Source organism: Protopterus annectens, chromosome 13.part0, assembly GCF_019279795.1.
Source record: "Protopterus annectens isolate FY-2018-M chromosome 13.part0, PAN1.0, whole genome shotgun sequence".
Lineage (NCBI taxonomy): Eukaryota > Metazoa > Chordata > Ceratodontiformes > Protopteridae > Protopterus > Protopterus annectens.
Window position 1 is genome coordinate 797027610 of NC_056747.1, and position 23565 is coordinate 797051174.

Consider the following 23565-nt stretch of genomic DNA (forward strand, 5'->3'; position numbering starts at 1 on the left):
ACAAATGGAATGCTACTGACTCTTGACTTTTTCATTGTGACAGTGTAGTCATCCAACATTTATACTGCAGATTTCAGCAAAGACAACCATGTTTAGGTATATAATGTAGCTATACAGGGGTGTAGGTATAGTGCTTAAGATTCTCCTCATTCTGTCTCACACACACACACACACACACACACACACACACACACACACACACACACACACACACACACACACATACACACACACACTCATGCTTCTATGTTATGGCCAGCATTTTGAGGACTTTGGCACTGATTTTCAGACTGCCCTTGGCAAGCACTGTTCTACAAATAAAGGTTCATTTCAACAAAAAAAAAAACATGGTTGTGAGACTGACAATTCCGGATTCATAGGATAGCACATAAAAGGATGCTAAACAGATATTTTTATAAGCAATAATGGATGCTAATTTTTTCACATTTCATTGAAAGGCATAGTCATATGATTTGGGGGGGGGGTGCAGTGGTGCACTGGTTAACATTGTCACCTCGCAGCAAGAGGTTCTCCAGTTCAGTTCTTGGCTGTGGTGCCTTCAGTGTGGAGTTTGCATGTTCTCCCTGCATTTGCATGGGTTTCCTCTGGGTACTCCGGTTTCATCCCACATTCTAAAGATACACATCTGGAGCACTTCTCCCAGGGCCTCCACTGAAAACAGGCTCTGTGGAGCCTAGTCAGACATTCCCATTCAACAAATGTTAAATAAATAAAATGTGATGTGACACTTTCCGTGTTGTAGTCGGTTTTCTGCATAGATACACTGCATGCAAAGCATTTACTCAGCGTTACTACTTTTTTTTAAACACCTTTATTGAATTATGACTTATGACATAGGCAAATTTACATTTATACAAAGGTAATCAAACTGTATTAAACATAAGCAGTCATATGTTTATATAAATTGAAACAAACCACACCGACACAGTCCTAGTTGCAAGCATTTTACATCACAAAGAACTACTGGGACACTCCCAGTTGCAAACATTATACATCACTTATAATCTACCCAATCATTTTCAGTCAAACATTACATAGCTCATTTAAATCCTCCCACCTTTTGAACCTTACTCCTCCCCTGTATGTATTGTTCCCACAATTCCCATTCCTATGTTCTTTCCTCCTATCGTTTTCTGAAGATCTCAGTTCCAGTTGTTTTAACTCTGTTACTATAGTCACTACTTCTAATATAGCTGGTCTAGACTTTGATTTCTATTTTCTAGTAGCTGCTTTTTTGGCAGCTCATTTAAAAGGACTGCACAACCTTTTCTTTCAATAAATACTACTGGCTTGAACAGCTGAATCCTGAAAAAAAACATGAAAAATGGCAAATGTTGATCAAAATATTTGCTAATGTTTCTTTAAATATTACAAAAATCTATAATACTATAATTGAAACACTTTGATATTACATAAAACTGTTGAAATGGCTAAACTTCTGAAACCGAGAGTTTTTATTTTTGCAGTAAAGTAAAAATATATATTCTATATTCAATTGAGAATATGGTTTGTCCTGTAAAATGTTAAATATCAGTAAAAAAAAAATCACTTTTCTTTAGGCATCTGAACAGATGGCAATCCTATATTGACTGTATTACTGTTTTTCCTTTGTTAGATGTTAGGTGCTGAATAAAATCATATTTTTTCAATTCTTATCGATAGATTATTGTACTCAAGTGACATTTTCACTAATCTTACCTCCGTAGCAAACACAACCTTGAATCTGATTGTACTAAAATGACAAGGTTTAAGGTTTGTGGCAACATTATTTAAGGGCTTTGCTCACCTGTTGTGCATTTACTGTCTCTTTCTATTGTTTGACTGCATTGATGTGTTGGCTGTTGTTAATGACTAATTTCATTTGAGTTATATTTCTTTTCTCTATACTCTAATATGGTTAAAGAAAAATAAAATACATAAAGCAAAATAAAATAATTAAAATACAACAAGAAGTTCCAGGATGTCTTGTCAGTGCCTTTCACTTAGCTTCACCATGTTACAAAACATCCAGGTTAACTCTGGAACATTCTTCTGTCTGGTGCTGTTATCTGGTACCATCTATCTAGGATCCTGACATTTTCTAATTTGAGTTGTTAAAAGTAAAAACAAACTCAAAAATTATAACTAAAGTGCCTTGTACAGTACAAAAAGTGTTGTTTCTAATAAATTATGCTAATTCAGTTTATAGGACTACAGCATATTACATTAAAATGTATCGTTATATTAGTATCTTACATTGTGCTATAACTTGATTAGATGTACACCATATTAATAAATTAATAAAATGCTGATATTAGGTCCTGTTGATATTAGGTCTGCCATGCATATCAAAATATCCTAATTAATTGGTTAAACTAAATATGCACATATTAATGTAGCATTTGCCCTTGGAATGGTGGTCTGGATAATAGCTGTAGAGGGTCACAGAAGGATATGATTCAGTTAGGTTAGAAAATAAATTAATTAGATCATATCTCTGTTAATAGTGAATATTCCTTTAAACTATTTTTCTCCTTAACTCCCTGTGAAAAAACAGTATCTTACTCTTCAAACAGCGCTGTTGGTTTTTATTTACTATCCTGACTTTGGCATTTTTTATTTTTATTTATTTTTTTATTTTTTATTTTTTTTTTTGCTACTCTAGCGTATTCTGCACATATTTTTTGTTTCTTGTTTTGTCTGGTACCATATTTTTTCTGGCATTTGTTTAGTTTTTTTACTTCTAATTTCTACCCCCCCCCCCCTCTAATTACTCTTTTCTTGTCCCTACAGAATGTTTGATATCCTTCTCTGATGCCTGTCCCCTCTTCTCTCCCATATTACCATATTTGGTATTATACTGTACATTCATATTTGCATTGACTGTTTTTACATAACTCAAAAAATACATATTATAGAGTGTGTGTGTGCGTGTGTGTGTGTGTGTGTGTGTGTGTGTGTGTGTGTGTGTGTGTGAATATCTGTGTGTGTGTGTGTGGGGGGGGGGGGCTACTGCTAGAGTCTGTAGGCTGCTTTGCGTACATCAAATACAGTATGCATTTTATGTCATAATTACTGCCAGAGTCTGCAGCAATTGTTACCTAATGATATTTGTTGGTAGTCTTACTAATGTCAAGATACACCATTAATTTAAAAGAACAAGTAAACATCTATTTCTAACATGGCATCTCAACAGAAATTATGCTAATTCTTCAACAACGTACACCCACCTGAGTCTTGCTTAGAAACTGCGATGCAATATGGGCTACATGCATTCACAAAATGGCAGTAAAAAATAATACCGTTAATCTGCTAATGGCTATGTTACATATGCACGATATGTCAAACACTTTACAAACTTTATTTAATTTATTATTACCTTTCCCCTTAAAAGGAAAATCTCTTTTATTTTACATTGCAAGATATGATGAAGCACAAGCAATGAATTATATAGTCGATACTCTGGCACAGAGTTATATGAGGCTAATATCATCATGTATGAAATATTTGGAAGAGCATTACTGGCAACATTTGTAAAAGTACTTAGCAAACTCACTGATTCAGTTGCAGCTGTTATAACAAGCTGGCACGTCTGCTATGAGTGGGCAAAAGTAAATGCACTGAGGATTAGAATCCCCAAACTTCATTCACCAAAAAGATCTTGTTGAAAAAACTTCTTTAGGTGTTTTGCAGGGGCAAGTCCCCCCCCCCCCCAACTTATATTTAGTAACTATTTATTTTTATTTTTATTTATTTTATTTTATTTTACATTTGTTAATCGGAAAAAATCCAGCTGGACCAGGTCCATTTTATTTATAGTATAACCTGAGCATCCAGATTATAAGAAGGAAAGTTAGATCAATGAGAAAGTGAGAGCCTAGAGTTAGAGTAGTAAAGAGACAGGAGAAGAAAGTCAGATGAGACCGTCATGTAATACATGGGCAGAGCAGGGTTTCCTGAGATGTGGTTTGAGTAGTTGTTTTAAACTGTGTGTTTGTTGTAGTAGAGGTTACATTAGTGGGGAGGTTATTCCATTTTTCGTCTATGGTATGGCAGTATAGGGCTTTGCCAGCAGTATTGTTACCAGTTGAAATACTGAGGAGAGATTTATAAGATGAGCGAAGAGGGCGACTGGTAGAATAAAGAGTTAGTTTATGATGTTAAAGGCACAGGTGAGTTATTGGTAGGTGAGTAAGTGAAGAAATTCTAGCCATTGAATTTCCTTGAGTGCCTGGCAGTGGTGGGTTCTAAAGGGCGAGTTGGTGGCGGATTTTGCAATTTTATTATAACATGATTCCAGCTTGTCTAGATCTGTTTTCTAATATGGGTTAGGATTTGCACTGCATATATAACTGTTGATAAAAGGTGGGTCTGAGCTAGGGTGACTTGCTTTATCTGTGAGAAAGTATTTATGTCTATAGAGTGCCCCCATTTTCTTATGAACGTTCTGGATTGTTTGTGTTATATGAATATCAAAAGATAGCTTATTGTCTATTTCCTCCCCTAGGAGTTTAGCATGGGTTGATGGTGAAATGATAGTGCTATTTCTGGATGTGATGGAGAAAGTTGAGGGAGTAGATTTTGTTTTATTAGGGGTGAACAGGAGTAATTTGGTTTTGCTGGGGTTGAGAATGAGTTGGATGTCAATGATCCATCTTTCAACAGCAGAGAATGATTCTTGGGCCAGTTTTTGTAGGGTGATAATAAATGGGGCTGCGCAAATGAGTGTAGAATCATCTGCATACTGAATTAGTGTGGCATGTTTGGAGGAAGTACGTAGTGTTTGTAAATATTAAGAAAAGTAGTGGACCCAATATAGAGCCTTGTGGTAGCCCAACAGAGTTGGGCAGAGGAGGAGATAGTTCGTTTTGCCATTGGACAGCTTGTTGTTTGCCAGATAAGTAACTTTTAAACCAGGATATAGTAAGGGAGTGAAGGAGAGTGAGTCAAGAGTATCTAGTAGTTTAGGATGTGAGGTCATGTCAAAGGCTTTGGAGAAATCTAAAACGATAGCAGATACATAGTTATTGTTATTTCTGTGATGATTTACCTGACTGGTGAATGACAGAAGAGCTGTGGTAGGGGCAGTTCCCATGCTGAGTAAAGAAGAGAAGATTGTGTGATCTCAAGAATTGCATAACTTGCAGGTGTATGCACTTCTCAATATGTATGGACAGGTGAGAAAGTATAGCTATTGGCCGGTAGTTGGAGAAATCATAGGATTTTCCACCTTTGTGAAGGGGTATGATGTAGGTTATTTTCCATAGTTTTGGTACATAAGCTTCCTGAATAGATCTGTTTATTAGAATTGAGACAGGATATGATAGGGAGTCAGCTGCTATTTTCAGAAAGTTAGCAGGTATACTGTCTGCTGCAAGAGTGGTGGATTTTAGGCCAAGGAGGAGTTTTTTAATTTTAGATGTAAGGACAGGGGCGAGAGAGAAGGATGGTTTGTTATTTGGGTGTGTGGAACAGTTGTCTCTAGAATTGTCTGAAGTTGTAGTGCGGGGTCTATCAGTATTAGATGTTTGGACTGATAGAGTTTGGATTGAGTTAATAAAATGATAGTTAAGCTGAGAATCTATATCTCTGTTGTTATTACTAGGGCTGGAGGGGGCAGGGGTGGTAATTTTGTCAGGTTTTAGCAAGGTGTTGATGCTATAACTGAAGTTTTGGGGATTTTTGGAGTATTTGTTTTGGAGATCTAAAAAGAAATTTTGTTTATCTAGTTTGGTTTGTTTTTTGGCTTGATTCCTAAGTTGCTTGTAGTATTCTTTTGTGAGATTGGAGTTGTTTTTTCCATTGTTTGCATGCCTTCTGTCTATTTTTAGTCGGGATCTTGTGTCCCTACTCAGCCATGGAACATCGTTTGCTTTGGCTTTTACTTTCCTAATTGGTGCCATTGAACTTAGAACTGTGATGAATGTGTTGTTGAAATAGTCTACTGCTAGATCTAGGTCTAAAATTCGTAGAGGTTCCCAGTTACATTGCTTTAGAATGTTGTTTAGGTCTTCTGCATTTAGATTGTGGTCATCCCTGATTTTTCTGTAGGTTATAGGCTTTGGAATATTGATACGTTTCCTTAGGAGGAAAGTAGGCTGATGATCACTAAGTCTGTCTGGTAAGCAACCAGTATGATAGTGATGTTTGGGGCTGTTCACCAATGTTCAATCAATAATGGTTTATTTCTGGGTCTTTTTTCTATTCTGGTGGGATCTTGAATTAGTTGGGTAAATCCATAGAGATTAATTTGGTTGGCAGGGTTCCTTGAGTTACAGGCTTGCCAGTTGGCATTTAGGTCACCTAATAAAATTGTTTCTTGAGGAGAATTCTGACTAAGCCATTGCAGGATTTCTTCTATGGTAGGAGTGTTATTTCCAGGAGGAATGTAGCTGCAGAGGATGTTAATTTTTTTGTCATTATTTAGTGCTGGGGTAGAACTTTTAGTTATGTACTCACCATAACTTTAGATGTTTGGGATCCATCTCGCCTACATTCTGTACTGATGGGCTCGGAGCCGATCCCTCGGCTCCGACTCGGCACGCTATGCTATAGAGCGAGGCCTCTCATTGGCTGAGCTATTTCTTATCCCAGGATGCACCACCACTAATCCCCCAGATCTTGTTTGTCCGCATTCATGCACACATGCACAACTTGTTTATATAACATTGTTAGATGTTTCAAGATGAAACAACAGGATTCAGACCTTCTGATATCCTCAGATCTCCAAGGAAGGGGGAAGGAGGGTGGGTTATTAGGAATGTAGGCGAGATGGATCCCAAACATCTAAAGTTATGGTGAGTACATAACTAAAAGATGTTATGTGATCCTATCTCGCCTACATTCTGTACTGATGGGACAGCGTCCCTAGCACCTAAATCCCGGGTGGCTCATTGGAAAACACTCCTGAGCACTGTGGATCCAAATGAAGCTCGTCCTCTAGATGCCACATCCAATTTGTAGTGGGAAATGAAGGTGTGCGGGGAAGACCATGTAGCCGCAGCACAAATGTCACTAATGGCAAGCTTAGAATGAAATGCTATCAAAGTAGCCATAGCCCTTGTAGAATGAGCTTTGACAGAGGTGGTAAGCTCTTTGTTAGAATAAGAATAAGCCTGACTAATACAGTCCCTGATCCATTTGGCAATAGTGACCTTTGTGACAGCTTTGCCCAATTTATTGTCTGTAAAGGATACAAACAACTGATCTGTTTTCCTTGTTTGTTTGGTCCTGTCTAAATAAAAACGCAACTGCCTGTGGACATCTAGTGTGTGGAATATGAATTCTGCTTTGTTAGAATATTTTGGAAAAAAGACTGGAAGTTCTAACGATTGTTGTAAGCAGAAACTGGAACAAACTTTAGGGACAAAGGAAGGATTTGGCCTGAGAGATACTCTGTCTTTGTGAAAAACCAAGTACGGGGCTTTTACTGACAAAGCTTGAAGCTCTGAAACTCTTCTGGCAGAAGTAATCGCCACCAGAAAAGCAGTCTTCCATGATAGAAATTTTGGATCACATGTAGCTGCCGGTTCAAAGGGGAAGGAAGTTAAGGCGCGTAACACCACATCGAGATCCCATGGAGGTGCAGGATGAGAAATCGGAGGTCTTAACAGAGCAACACCTTTCAAGAAGGTCTTACACAATCTGTTGCTCATTAAAGGTGGGTTTATAGATTCGTGAAAATTGGAAATCGCTGCCAATTGGACCTTGATGGTAGAGACTGAAGAGCCTTGATTGAAAAGAGAAGTTAAAAATTTTAGTACTTCTGCCACGGGAATAGAGATGGGATCCAGGCCCCGGAGTTGAGCCCAAATAGCAAATCGTTTCCATTTGCTAGAATACAGTTTCTTAGTAGCAGACTTATGGGCCGAAGATAATATGTGTACAACCTCTGGATCCAATGTATGACTCCTGACTATAGTCGGAAGAGGAGGAGCCAAGCCGTCAATTTTAAGGTGTGCAGGGACTGGTGGAATAGTCCCAACTGATGAACCAAAAGGTCTGGGATCTGATCCAGGAACCATGGACCTTCCAGAGCATATTTTCGAAAATAGGGAAACCATACTTGACGAGGCCAGTAAGGGGCAACTAAGATCATTTTGCTCCCCAAGAGAGATGCCTTTTGGATCACCCTGGGAAGGAGCGGAACTGGGGGAAATGCATAAAGTAAGCCGGTGGGCCAAGGACGGGCTAGTGCGTCCATGGGGCGCTTCCCCGGAGCCGGGGTTAGGGAGAAGAATTTTTTGCACTTCGCATTTAGTGGAGTCGCGAAGAGGTCGCAACACGGAACTCCCCATCTGCTGAAAATCTGACTTGCAATTGTCATGTTCAGAGACCATTCGTGAGGAGAGAGGATGGTTCTGCTCAGTCTGTCGGCTATCACATTGGACTTGCCCAGGATATGAGTAGCCACTAGAAAGCATTCGGTCGAGACTGCCCATTCCCAGACTCTCATGGCCTCTCTGCAAAGAGGATAGGATCTGGTCCCTCCCTGTTTGTTCAGGTACCAGACAACTGACATGTTGTCTGAGTGAATGGCAATTACGCCCTGAAGGAGGTAATCGTGAAGGGCTTGGAGGGACAGAAGCACCGCCCTCATTTCTAGGATGTTGATGTGAAGTAGGGTCTCTTCTGGGTGCCATTTGCCTTGGACTGACCTGCCCAGGGAATGCCCCCCCACCCCATCTGGGAGGCGTCCGTGGTCAAAGTGGCCATAGGAGGAGGTGGAACAAAGGGTCGTCCCTGATCCAAATTGGAGGGCACTAGCAACCAGCGAAGGTCCCGTTTGCATGTTTCCGTGATCCATATGAGGTGACTGAGATGGAGTTCCTGAAAGGACCACTGAGCTGAAAGAAGCCACTGGAGAATTTTCATGTGCAACCTTGCCAAGGGGACTAGAAGAACCGTGGCGGACATGGATCCCAATAGCTGCAGGACCATTCTGGCTGGGGCTTTGGACCTGAGAAGTAAGGCTCAAACTTGAGTCTGTATGGTTTGTATTCTGTCTGTAGGTAGATAGACCCGCATTTGGTTTGAGTCTATCTCTACCCCTATGAATCTTATTCATTGAGATGGCAGCAACACAGACTTTGGCCAATTGAAGGTGATTCCAAGGGAGTTGCCCAGTGATATAGTGGCTTGTAGGCTCCGCAGTAGTAGATGCTTGGAGGTGGCAGTTAGGAGCCAGTCGTCTAGATACGGAAACACCTGGAATCCTAGACTTCAGGTGAGCAGTCACGACTGCCAAGCACTTGGTGAACACCCTGGGGGCTGTGGTGAGACCAAAGGGCAGCGTGCGGAACTGAAAATGACTGCCTCCTAGGCTGAAGTGCAGATGTCTCCTGGACGCTTGATGTACCATGATATGGTAATAAGCATCCTTGAGATCTATGGAGCACATCCAAACACCTTTCTCCAGCAATGGGAGAATGGTTTGTAGGGTGACCATTCGGAACTTGGACTTTTTGACTGAACGGTTTAGAATGCTGAGGTCCAAAATGGGCCTCAAGTCCCCGGTCTTTTGGCACCAAAAGAATCTTGAGTAAGTCCCTAATCCGATCTGGTCTGCAGGGACCGTTGGATGACTCCTTTTTGCAGCAGCTTTGAAACTTCTGAGGCTGCAGTATCCCGTTGACTGGGTGGCGGGTCCGGGATTTTTTTGGACTGAGGTGGGGAGTGAGAGAAAGGGATGGTGTAACCTCCGGTGATAATTCGAAGCACCCATCGGTCCTGAGTGATACCTTCCCAGGCTTTCAGGTGCTTCGAAAAATGACCCCCGACTGGCTCCGGAGCTGCACAGTCGGGCAATCCCTCAGGGACTGTGAAAGGCTGAAGAGCCACGAAAGCACTCGTGGTCTCCAGTGTTGCGAGGGCCTCTGCCGCCTCTGGGATGGCGTCTTCCGGAAGAATTTCCCCCTCCCCTGCCTCTGGAAGGGGGATCATCCTGCTGAGAGGGGTAAGGCTTCTGAGATCTATGGAACCACATTTTCCCTCCTCTTTTAGCCTTGGGATAAGGCCGAAAGTGAGTGGAAAATCGTGCCCCTACGGCAGTCAGAGTCTTACCCTCCTGTTCGCAGCGGGTCAGTGTGTCCTTTACCTTGGGTCCAAACAGGGAGGACCCATCAAAGGGGGCATCAGCAAAGGAAGACTTAAAGGCCTCCGCGAAATGACACAGGCGGAGCCAGGCTTGTCTCTGTAGAGCAATGCCTGTACCACATTTACCGCCTTCGGCCGCATAAGAAATGAGCCTCATGGACGAGTTTGAAATGGACGACAATGTAGCCAGCTGAGAGCCAACCATCTGGGCCAGCTTTGGAATGTGAAAGTGGGTGGATAGGTGGTGAGGTGTACTTGGGAGGTGATTAAATTTAGCTGAGACAGTTGATTTGTGCTGATATGCAGTCAGGTGACTGTTGTTAGGTTTAAGTGTAGGTGTAGTGGGGGTTGGTGGGAATTGGGGGTAGGGTAGGACAGCAAAGTGAGCTGAACGCAGTGAGGCGAACTGAGCAGGGTCCAACCCAACCACACCACAGAGCCAATTAGTGTATGCTGTTCAAATAAGAATAGGCATCCAGTTTACCAGGGTAAGTCTTACTTACAAATTCAAAAAGTGAAAAAGATTATAAATAAAATAAGCTCAAAAACAGTCCTGAGTTAGGGGATATTTTATGATTAGAAGCTAGGGGACCTAAGCATCGTATCAACTCAAAGAAGGGGGAAATTCCCCCCAAAAGGGAATCACTTCTGGTACAACCTGCTGACAGTGATTTTCTATGGCAGAACTCCAGTCGTCAGTGAGTTGAAGCTCAGGCATTTGAAGCTCAAGGGTTCAGGCTTCACTCATCAGTAGGATAACCCAGACTAACATCTGTATTTCGTGCACACACACTTTTGGTTTGAATACCACTGAAACTAGAATTAAAAAAAAAATGAAAACGTCTGTAAGGAAAACTTTGAAAAAAATCTTTACTAAAACTTTTGAGTTGACCAGATAAAATGAGTCAACAGGAGCAAGAACACTCCCACTCAGTTGCATTGGTTATACAGCATGTGGTCTGTACCTGCAAATACTCATCCTAAAAAGTTACATTCTTACCTCGGATGCTTAGTTGAGGTAGATCTTTTGTTGCTACAAGTACAGCTATCTTGAATGGTAGTCTGGTTATTTGCAGCTCAGACTAGTTTTATTGGTTATCTGAAGCACAGTATAAAGCTTGACACTCATCACGAACCAAAAGGATATGTCTTCTATTTCATTGAACCACAGTAACATCTTTTGTGCACTTCATGCAGGATAATGGCTTGGTAGTTTTATACACTTCAGCACCTATTGTGTCCTACTGTTAATACCCCTCTAACCTTTAGTAGACACCTTAGCACAGTTGTATATCAGGTAGTGGGTGTGCAGTATAACAACAGTTAGAAAACGTTTTTCACAAAGCTTTGGCATTTTGGTCATAATACTGGCAACATTGTAAGGAATTATTTTAGGCTGAATTTTTGACTCAACACTAGCATGTTAATTTGTCTTTGCCTACTAAGCATTATTTCTGAAAATCTTCCTCCAGGACACAGTGTAGAGACACACAGCATGCTGTTTGAGCTCTGTGAGGATTTGCTTGTCCTGGTCCTTTCTTGGCTGTTTGTACTGTTCATTCAGCTTTTCATTTAAAGTAGATGGTGAGCGCTTCATTTAGTAAAGGTGAAACCATGGTCAGTATCAATATGTTGGAATTCACTTGGCATAAACTGTTATGGTTATGCTCTGGCATTGAACCTTCTTTGCCTCATTGACAGCCTCTGGCACCTCAGTGGCATTTACCTATCTTGTAGAAATTGATTAGAGGAATTAAGGGTTTGAAGCCAGTCTGAAGCTGGAAACTCTTGAATCCTAATAAGTATCTGGAGAATTTCTGACATACCTATACACTTGCAAGAGACTCTTTTTTCAGTTTGAGAATATCTCTGTTAGCATTAATTCATAGGTAGTTAATAGGTCTGCAGTCCAAGAGATAATTTAGGAGTTGGGGCTAACTTCCTAATTACTCCAAAGCACTCTCTGGTTAAGTGACTTGCTAAAGGTCACACAAAAGGACTCACACATTTTGGATAACAGCTTGTCTTGTGGAATAGAATTGATCCACATATTGACTACAACCAGACAGCAAATAAAGGTAAGATTCAAGACAATGTTATCACATTAGAAATCTCAGAAATACAACAGTCATTTTTATATCTCTTGGCACATTACCAGTGGGATAATGAAGTAGCCAGATTTAACAATCTGATGTTATCCTTCTCATTTGGCTTCACTAATGGGTCTCAGATCTGACTTTGCCATCTCCAACAGACTTAAGCTTTCAGGCTGGAGCTCCTCTCCTACCCACAAACCTCCACCCTTAGCCCAACCTCCCCAGATCTCGTTTGCCACCAACGTGCTCAGACATGATTACAGTGCTCAGCTTCCAGCTAAGTCAAACTTTGCAAAATTTTATAAAACTTAGTTAATATATTTGAGTTTTTAGTACATTTATCTTTAGTTTTTCAGGTAGTTAGCTCCTCCCGTTCCCATTAACTTTCAAGGTGTGTCAGTATACTCCTTCATCCTCCTTCTTTTCTTCAGGCTTCAGCCATTCTCCTAATCCTGTTTTGAAGTAGAAACTTAAAACTTAAACTTAGTTTACTGTTGCAGTGTCATTTTTCATAGTTTGTAGTTTATAGTTGCAGTGTGATATCTTTATAGTTTAGAGTTATTGTTATAGTCCTTTTGGTAACCATTAAAAATACTACTATAGATAAGCCTACAGGATTCAAGTGATATTCCAAGTGTGAGAGGAAGATTCCATACTCAGAAGCACAAAGCTCATTTTGATACCCCTTGCAACATTTGTGAGGGGTTTAATCCTAGAGTTGTCCAAGAAAGGAGAAATAAATTGATTTTGAACGGCCTTTTTCCCACTTCTTCTTCTTCTTTTTCTTCTACTTCTTCTGCAAGGGCCCAGACCACTTCTCCTAGCATGGCTCCGAGGTGAAAAAAAGTACCTTAAGGAGTCCCAAGTTTGTTCGGAGCTGCCAAATAAGGCACCGAAGATTTCGGATCCGACTATTTCAGCTCAGAGGCCTCTGTCGGCCCCATCAGATCCAGTTAACTTAATGGCTCCAAATGAGCCTTCAATGTCAGCTATGCCTATGGATCCTAAGCCTCTCGATGCAAGAAGTCCTCTTCAGATCCGTAGATCCCCGGATCTGCAGTCTTCTTCTGGGTCTCCAGGGAGATCCGTTGTCTCGGTTTCTTTAACTCTGCCATCCAAGTTACTACAAACCCCAAGGCATTACCATCCATCATTGGTGGCTTCCTCTAGATCCTCTCTGAGCCTTTATCTTGATGCGGACAAAATGGACAGCTCTATCATCATGGTCCAGATTCAGATGGGAGTTCTTCCAGCACCATTCCCTCATGGATCTGAGCCTGTTCTACCTACTTCTTTATCTCCTCTAATCCCCATTTTTGTTTCAGAGCCCTAGGACAGTAGCCTTCTGAGGGATTTGGGGTTACATCCAAGGACCATTGCTTCCTCAACTCCCACCATTACCTTGACTATCTTGGCTCTGAGATCTTTGGATCAGAGTTTGTCCTGGACTTGGGATGCTGGAGACAGGTCTGAGGGGTGAGGTTTGGCTCCAGTGTTCTGTGATCTGTCCCTTCCCCTTGGAGCTTTGGCCTTCAACAGTGTAGGTCCCATTCTGTCTGGGAGTCGGGGTTCTGTTGGGCTCCCTCTATCTTCCTCTGTGGCTTCAGTTCCGAGGGAGGTTGGGTGTATCTCCCCAGGCTTTCCAAGTTATAGAAAAGGCTTTCTCTGTTAGCAGGGAGCCAGACCCTTTGCCTGCTGCTCTGTCCCCTGGATCAGGGCCTTGGATCTACCATTGCTGTCCAGAGTCAGACCTCCTGTCTGTTTCACCTGAGGTTGCCCCTTCCTCTTCTGGCTCCTTCCCTGAGTATCCAACCTAGGAGATGCCGCGAAGATGACCTGTAAAAGAGGGCATGCTGACTACTCTATAGATTTTCTCAGCAAGGATATGGATTATGATGAGGGAGAGGGGGAGGGTCTCCCAAATCACCACTGGAAGATGTGTCTTTTTGTAACATCCTAGAGACCTTGAAATTAAAAGGTGATTGGTCTTCCAAAAAAAACCTCTTTGGAGGAATCTATATTCTTGGAGACCTTTGGAACAGGATCTTTTGCATCTTGTGTTGTCCCCCCAGTGGATGCTCTCATAGACCTCATAGTCTGTTGAGCCTGGAAGGAGCTGGACACCATGGAACCAGTACCAAAATGATAGAACCAGTACCTAAACAACTGGACAAAATCCTTTCATCTCTGGGGTACCATGCTTTCCGGAGTAAGGACAGTCCAGTTGATGCTATGGTAGTGGCAGCCTCTACCAAGAAAAACTCACCCAGCAGAGCTCTACTGTTCATCCACCAAACAGGGAGTCCAGAGTGCTGGACAGGTTATGGAAGCATGCTTATGCCTCAGCAACGTTTTTGCTGAGAGCTGTAAATTATCTGATACATTTTGCTTGCCTTCAGAGAGATGTGGTCAAAGAACTCTCTGATTCTTTGGTCGAGTACATGCCTAAGGAGAAGTTTGACAAGATTTCACCACAGCTGACCACTGACCACTCTCACTTCCATAGCAAACTTTTCCATGAGACCTGTTTCCCACTCAGAGGTGGGTTCTTCTAAAGCAGCTGGCACCAGCATCATGATACATCACCAAGCTTGGATGAGGCTGTGTGATTTCATGGAGCCCTTTAAGGTGTCTTTTGTCAATGCCCCCTTTGATGGTTCCTCTCTGTTTGGACCATCTGTTAAGGAAACCCTGACCCACAGTGAGCAAGAAGGTAACATCTTGTCTGCTGTGGGGATCAAGTTTTCCACCCCTCAATGGATATTCTCTAGGAATCAATGAGGGCCTAAGAAAGCTTGGCTCTGTAAGTCTCAAGGTTCTTTCCCTGATCAAAGTGGAGAGTACTACTCCAGAGGCAGAAGAGGAGGCTTTAATGAGAGATGCTACCCGAGAGGCAGAGGGGGTCCACAGAACAGGGGATCTAGGGAACCCTTTCCCAACAAGCCCTTTCAGTGCTCCTGAAGAGCTGGCTGACTGTCCTACTATGTAGGCAGTCAGGGGCCATTTTGCTCTGCACTCAAATGCCTGGGCCCAAATTATAACAAATGTTTGGGTGCAAAACATTATATCCAGAGACTACTACATTCCATTTTCTGTTTCCCCTCCAAAAATTCAAAAGCGACTGCCCACCATTCATCAAACTTCTGCAGAAAAGAGCCATCAAAGAGGTCTCAACCAGGATTTGTTGATATCTCATATAAGATTTAGGCCTATTGAGCTGGTAATATGTGAGGAGTTAGACTTATGGATATGGAGCAACTCTAGTAGGCTGGGGTCTGATATTGTCTTGTAGTTTGACCAGAATTATACCTATTTTGCCATTAACACACACACACACACACACACACACACACACACACACACACACACACACACACACACACACACACACACTCATCATTTGCCATGGTTAAATTATTCCACCTCTTTATCAATTTATATTGTCTTTGCGGGCAAAGACCCTTTCTAAAGGAAGCCTAAAAAGAAAAGCACTACATGCAGTTGTACCAGCAATTAACATAAGCTAACAATTGCCATGTTAAGTTCAGTGCATACTGTTTACAGCATGCTAAACTGAGGCATATCTAAAGAATATTCTGCAACACTTGATGATGTATGTATAAAGTCACATTGAAAGGTAAGTACAAGGACAACAGATGGGGCGTGTACATATTTTATCCAGACAGGTTTTCATTCATTTTATTGATTTTTATTTTATTTGACATTTGTTTACTGGAAAGTCTGACTGGGCTAGAAAGTGCTCATTTTTAGCAGAGGCCTGGGGAGAAAAGCTCCACAATAGATAGCAGTCTTTCAAAAAAAATACAGATATTTTAAATTACACATCAGGGTACAATAAACCCCATGCGGGCTTTGCACAAAGCCTACACGGAGTTTACATGTTTGAGTGATGGTGCACAGTTCTCAGCAGTGTGTAATGTATATTAATGATGCACAGCACACTTAGGCTATGTTTCACATCTCACAACCTTATAACTGAATGCAAAAAGCAATTCTATATAAAGTAGAGCATCTACAGTGCACAGATTTTCTTGGAATGCCACAATGATCACCAGGGTTTTACAAATAGTGAAACCTTCTCTGCAAATGTGGACAGCAATTCTGTGTAAGGAAGAGCACGCAATGCCACAATGATCACCAGAGTTTTACACATAGTGAAACCTTCTCTGCAAATGTGGACAGCAATTCTGTGTAAGGAAGAGCACGCAATGCCGCAATGATCACCAGGGTTTTACACATAGTGAAACCTTCTCTGCAAATGTGGACAGCAATTCTGTGTAAGGAAGAGCACGCAATGCCACAATGATCACCAGGGCTTTACACATAATGAAACCTTCTCTGCAAATGTGGACAGCAATTCTGTGTAAGGAAGAGCACGCAATGCCACAATGATCACCAGGGTTTTACACATAGTGAAACCTTCTTTGCAAATGTGGACAGCAATTCTGTGTAAGGAAGAGCACGCAATGCCACAATGATCACTAGGGTTTTACACATCGTGAAACCTTCTGTGCAACTATGGACAGCAATTCTGTGTAAGGAAGAGCACGCAATGCCACAATGATCACCAGGGCTTTACACATAATGAAACCTTCTCTGCAAATGTGGACAGCAATTCTGTGTAAGGAAGAGCACACAATGCCACAATGATCACCAGGGTTTTACACATAATGAAACCTTCTCTGCAAATGTGAACAGCAATTCTGTGTAAGGAAGAGCACGCAATGCCACAATGACCACCAGGGTTTTACAAATAGCTGTCATTCTGTTATTGCAACACATCTGCACAGGCACAGAGGCCAACTTAATGAGAGGGAAAATAACCAGTCATGGGGACATATTTGGCATAGATGCCAACATAGGAATGTGTTAGAATGTAACACTCATAACCTCTTAAAATGCGAAATCTGGAGAAATCCATAATAATCGAGGGATAAAGGGCCAAAAATAGGGACAGACTTTTAATATTCCACTGACAAACTTAGGAAGTTGATAGAATATATAGGTTGTACATTAGTTTGAACTTTCTGAAGAGCATGAAGTTTGAAAGTTAAATGTCAGTCATCAGTTTCTGACTGCACTCTGCAATGACATGCCAGTGATTTGGCAGGAAAAAATGTTATGAGAAAAAGATCACAAAAATGAGACAAAAACTGGTCATTCTGCACACATCAGGACAGTTGAGAGGTTTGCACTCAAATGTATGCAATACTGAGGCACATCAGTCCAGTGATCATCCCAGTGATGTGGCAGAAAGCCATATATTCAGTAAGGAAAACATCTTGACATCCTGGGAATATCTGGATAGTTGAGAGGTATGACTGTGAAGTATGTGGTCCAAACACAGTACAGGACAGTGTACCTACAGTGCACAGTATTGTGATACCCCATTCCTGGCATTCTGCGCTGAAGCTATGTTAATGATTTGTAACTGGACATAGGACTGCCATATAAAATGTTTACCCAGGGGAAGTGTGTGTATTGAATAGGGACACACAGATGAATTGTAGGAATGAACACAGAGAAAGAGTAAAGGTGAAACTCCCACATGTACAGCACAGGAGGCATGTCAATGAAGGATGGTTGTAGCAGCAACACCAGGCACATATCTATATGGTTCAGCATGGACTGTAGAGTGACAACGTGTTGTCTGTGACTGTCACACAAAGTGACATAACAACGGGAAGGATGTCTGTGTGACATAAGCATCCTTACATGAACAATGCAGAGGACATCTACCAAGGATCTGACATACACCTGGGGTAGGGTGCATATTAGGAAGCTGTGCAAACTGTTATACCTGAATATGAGTGTACTCTCAGCAAAGGTCTCCAGCAAAGTGGCCACAGGTGAAGGATCATGGAAAACATTACAAGAATCAACCACAAACATGGGCAATCAGAATAAAACCACCACTAATCCCATGCCTCTGACATAATATATGCGATGTGCAATGGTAACAGATGAACCTGAACACACACACACCTGAGAACTATTATGATACATTCAAAGTCTATGAGGGTAACCACTCATACTGTCCTGGTACTGTATTGTCTGCAGGAGGTGTTAGGAGGGACACTGCTATACCTGTATGTGACAGTATGGTCAATACAGGCAACTTGCCTTGTGTGCATGGCATATATCTATGGCACAATCCACACTATCACAAATTATATACACACCATTAATGTTGTCAGACATCTGTGTATGCAGTCTGTGCATAAGCTGTACAGGTAGCACAAATGCATCTGGTATAACAAGTCTCTAAGGCCAAGAACACTGCATCAGTAGGCCCAGATAATATCCCAGGATGCTATCTAAATAACATGAAACATGAGCTATCAAGACCTCTGGAATTGCTATTTAACTGTATCCTCCAAACAGGCTTCATGCCTAATGAATGGACAACAGCAGCAGTCATCCATATGTAGAAAGGTGGCCCATCTACAGACCCTGGAAACTACAGAATCATAAGCCTCAGTAGTCATATACTGTATGCAAATCCATGCAAAGAATTATCATTGAAATGAGCAATACTGATATAGTAAACCTACAGACACTGGAACTAACCCAGTCTGGTTTTGTCAAGGGGAGAATATGCCTACTCAACCTGATGGATTTGTTTGAGAAGGTCACCAAAATAATGGAATAGGGCAAAATGGTTCACATTGCCTATCATCACCTGGCCAAGGCATTCGACACAATACCCCACTTGGGCATTGTTGACAAACTGAAGAGGTTAGGTACAAACCCATATATCACCTGGTGGATAGCCAGTTGCTTCACAGACAGGACCCATGAAGTTAGAACTGGGGAGTCCACCTATATAAAGAGGTCAGTCACAAGTGGAGTCCCTCAGAGATCTGTCTTTGGACCACTCCTTTTTGGCCTTTACTTCTCTGAATTCAAGGCCAATGTCAATGGTCTCTGGCTGACTACATTTGCAGATGATTGCAGATTAGGAGTTGTCATTGAATCCCACACTGACATTAATGTTCTCCAGGAATGGCTATCACAGACAACCAACTGGCATCAGAGCCATGGACTAAAACTAAATGACAAGACATGCATAATATTATCTGTCAGGAAATCATCCACCAATAGTAACTATCACATTGACAACACAACCCTTAGAGTTGATCCAGTAGTTATGGACAGACATAGACAGTAATCTAGCCTTATCACATTTCTGTGGCACTCAGGAAATCATTCTTTGTTGTGCAACTTATAAACAAAGGTATGGCATCTAGATCCAAGAAAGTAATTGTTCCACTGTATTCCCATTCATCAGACCTATCAAGTAGCACAGTGCCCCCTTTGGTATGTACCTAACCAGGCATATCCAACAATTGGAATGTACACAGAAGTTCCTCAATAAAACAATACAGGGTGCAAGTAAAATATCTCTTGAAGACCGCCTCAAAGCCCTATCCCTGCATTCTGTCTCCTACAGGCTTTTGAGGGGAGATCTATGCCTGGCATACAGGGCATTGTCAGACCCCACTCTGACGGACCTACTGCATATCCACAAAACAAACAGCACCAGAATTACCCATTCTAAAAACTTAAACCTATCCAGAATTACCCATTCTAAAAACTTAAACCTATCCAGTGATATAAAAAGGACCTGTTGGAGTGACAGGTATGTATCCCAGAGAAGACCCCTTCTCTGGAACCAGGCTCCCCATCTATATGAAGTAGAGTTTTTCATTAGCACAATTCAAGTGCAGCTTGAACAATTGGATAGAGAACAGGAAATTATTCCTGGTTTGGCACCTATGTCTCTAATGGACACAGGCAACCTGTAAATGGTTCATCTTCAAGGCTGCTGCTAGTAAATGTTTCATCTTGCATGCCTCTGATTACACTTATCAAGTGTATCATAACTTGTCAAAAATTTGGGATGCATGGTTAGACTTAAAAAGTGCCTTGTGCTCATTAGCCTAGTAAACACATATGCACATATTGTTGTTCTGCTCCATCAGACAGTCATGTATATTCCTCACAAAGAATACCTAGGAATGGCCAATATGCTGTGTGACAGTGCATTGTGACAAAGGTGGTACACTTCAGTTACACATCACTGGAAGATGTGTGGGGACGTACATGAAGTAGGGTGCATTCTGCACAGTTCCTAGTGTGATGAAGTCTGGGAGCCATGAAGTTGTTATGGCCTCTAATGTGCATGTCCTTCACATACCCAGTACTTGTGTTGCATTCACAGGAGTAGTCAGCATTGCGACCACATGCTGGTGGATGTACTACTTACTGTCTACTCCAGGACACAAGTCACATATGTGATAGGTCATATGTCATAGGTGTGATTATAGGGTGTGATGTCCACATTTTACTTGGATAATGTGTCTGTTTCCTGATGCAACACATCCTTCCATGTGTCTCTTCAATGCAGGTGTTGTCATGGCTGTGGCAGCAGCCTCTGGTATGTGTTGATACTGTCTCTATTATACTAATATCATAGTGGGAGTCAATGATTGAACACAAGCTGTAGTCCTTATGCAGCTGTTTGGACACAGCATGTGTATGTCATCTGTGATGTCCATCACTGAACTTATGTGCAGGACAGGAACTAGCAGGCATCCCGGATGTACCGACCTGATCACTGGACCTGAGATATATGTCACATCACACATTACAACATAGTGAGATGCCATGTATGTCATACACTGTTCTGCCCATTTGGTGATATAGTTGCTCATGACCATATATGACAATATTGACTGAATACCTCAGTGTGGATTTGTGTCAAATGCCTTGACCTGGTCAAGTTCCACAAGATGGTACTGTTGTCATCATGCATGCCTTCAATGATCTTTTTGAGGACATCTATCAGATGTAACAGACATGAAGTAGCAGTAACATCTCACACAGGTCTGTTGTACACAAATGGAATATTACTAGTGTAATGTAGAGGAGGTCCATGATGACATGTTGGTCTACCTCACAGTCAAGGAGAGTCAGGATGTCTCTGTACATGCATGCATCTGGTGCTGTCCCCCCAACTCAGATGGCTGCATGTTTATGTGCACCCTTGTATGTGATGAATGCTGATGTACACCCCTGAATGGGAACATAGGCCATGTGAAGGGTATGCTGAAATGTGTATTTAACCATATCAGGCAGGTGTATGTGCTGAGTCACACCATAGGTGATCTGTTATGTTGTCACCGCACATGAATTCCATGTGATAGGCCTTGATGAAGGTAAGACAGTGCATATTGCCTAATGTGATCTGGCCTATGGTTTTGGCACAATCACACATACAAGTATCATTGAGAAAAACTCCCAAGCTGGGGATTTAACCTTACTTCGGTTGATGGATAAACAAGTGTCTCATTGACAGAACACATAATGTGAAAGTTGACAAATCATCCTGTACCAGTGGAGCTGTCACCATTGGCAAAGACCAGACATTAGTATTTGGCCCTTCACTGTTTGAATGCTATTTCTCAACAATTCTGGGTAAAGCATATGGCCTTTGCCTTACCAAGTTTTCTGATTCTTCCATGTTGTGTGAAATTATTGATTCCACCAATGGTAATAAAATAGTACAGGAGGAGCTAACACACACAACTGAATGGTGACAAAGACACATGATCTAAAGATAAATACAAAAATGTGTGTTTGTAATGTTGTTCAGTTGAAAAGTGGAGTAACATGTTAATCACAGCATTGATGACAGTACCCAGTGATGCAAGTACTAGGAACACATTTAGATAGCAATCTGAATTTTGACCATCAACTGTCCATACTGCTATTGAAGGCATATGTTGTGCACATCATAAATCATGCCATTATGTTGATATCTAAGGATTGTATGACAGCACAGCAGTCAAACTGCATTACAGCACTAATAGATACTTGTAACGCACCAGACACATGTAGCAACTGGACACACCACAAGGTTTTCTCAGTAAGATAACACAAAGCCTACACACCATGCCATGATGTATGTGAATAGACTGAAAGCCATGTTCAGTAAGATAACACAAGGCCTACACACCTTGCCATGATGTATGTGGATAGACTGAAAGCCATGTCACTGTAAACTTTATTGTATGAGATGAAGTGACTTCTACCTGTTCCCCAGGCCAGTCTCTGACCTTGCCCAGGTGGGAGTACTGCATATCCAAAAATGTGATATAGCTGATGACATCAGCAGTGCCTGTTGAGGAGAAGATGACAGTGTCCCACATACTGGTGTAAAATGTTCTATGTAATGTCAATCAATAGCTCACAGACACAGTTGTAGTGAAAATAGAACCCCTACCTATCTAAGTACATAGACTACAGAACACAATACTTTACGCAAGCTCCAACTTGGAGTATGTCAGACAACACTTTATAGTTGATGATAGAATTGTCTGTTGAGGAGAAGATAACAGTGTCCTACATGCTAGTGTAAAATGCTCTCTGCAATGCCAAGCAGCAGCTCTAACACACAATTAACTGCAGTGAGAATAGAACCCCTATCTAAGTATACAGACTACGGAACACACTATGTTACACAAGCACCTCAGCACAAGTCTTACTTATACAAAAGTGCAGGTGAACTTATAGTAGATGACATCAGCAGGCAATTTGGAAGACAATAGGTTGGGAGGCCTTATGAAATGCATGTGTAGCCATGAGCAAGTATCAAAATGCTGGCAATCCATGTAATTGGAGAACTAATTGTAGCATGCACACATCTGCACTGCTGTCTTCACACACACACACACACACACACACACACACACACACACACACACACACACACACACACACACACACACACACACACACACACACAGTCAACTGTAGTGAGTACAGAATGCCTACCTATCTAAGTACACAGACTACAGAGAACAGTACATTACGCAAGTGCCATGGCACAACTCTGTTTTAGAAAAGTGCAGGTGAACTTATAACAGATTACATCTACAGACCATGTGGTTGGCAACAGGTTGTGAGGCCTGCATAAGCACATAGCTTCATAGGTTCACATGAGGTGACTAGCCTAATAGCACTGGGGTCTTTAGAAGCCTAGCTGTGTAAAAATACAGGTGCTATTATTGAGAATAGATGGATAGTGTTTTTTGTGGAGCATTTTTGTGAGCAGCACCAGCTGGCCCTGTCCATGAGGGATATAGGTGCCAGCCCAGAGGTGACTTTACAGTCCCCCAACCAGTAGTCAAGGTTGCACTTAAACAGGGTCATTGAGGAGCACTGATTCACATGCAATGGCAGCCTATTGTAGAGGAGTGTGAATCTTTGTGGGATATATCTGTCTCCTGAGCATGTTCTGTTTATGTCACAGGCTATGTTGAGAACCCTGTGGCAAATTATAGTTGTC

General features: G+C 41.7%; 2 protein-coding genes across 4 annotated transcripts in view; both read left to right on the forward strand.

Annotated features, from left to right (window-relative positions):
- Positions 1-23565, forward strand: part of TRPV2 (transient receptor potential cation channel subfamily V member 2) — a 1022245-nt gene that overhangs the window by 219655 nt on the left and 779025 nt on the right. The window lies entirely within an intron of this gene.
- The window catches only part of LOC122787965 (complement C3-like), a 303087-nt gene that overhangs the window by 181890 nt on the left and 97632 nt on the right, over positions 1-23565 (forward strand). The gene's annotated exons all lie outside the window — the stretch shown is intronic.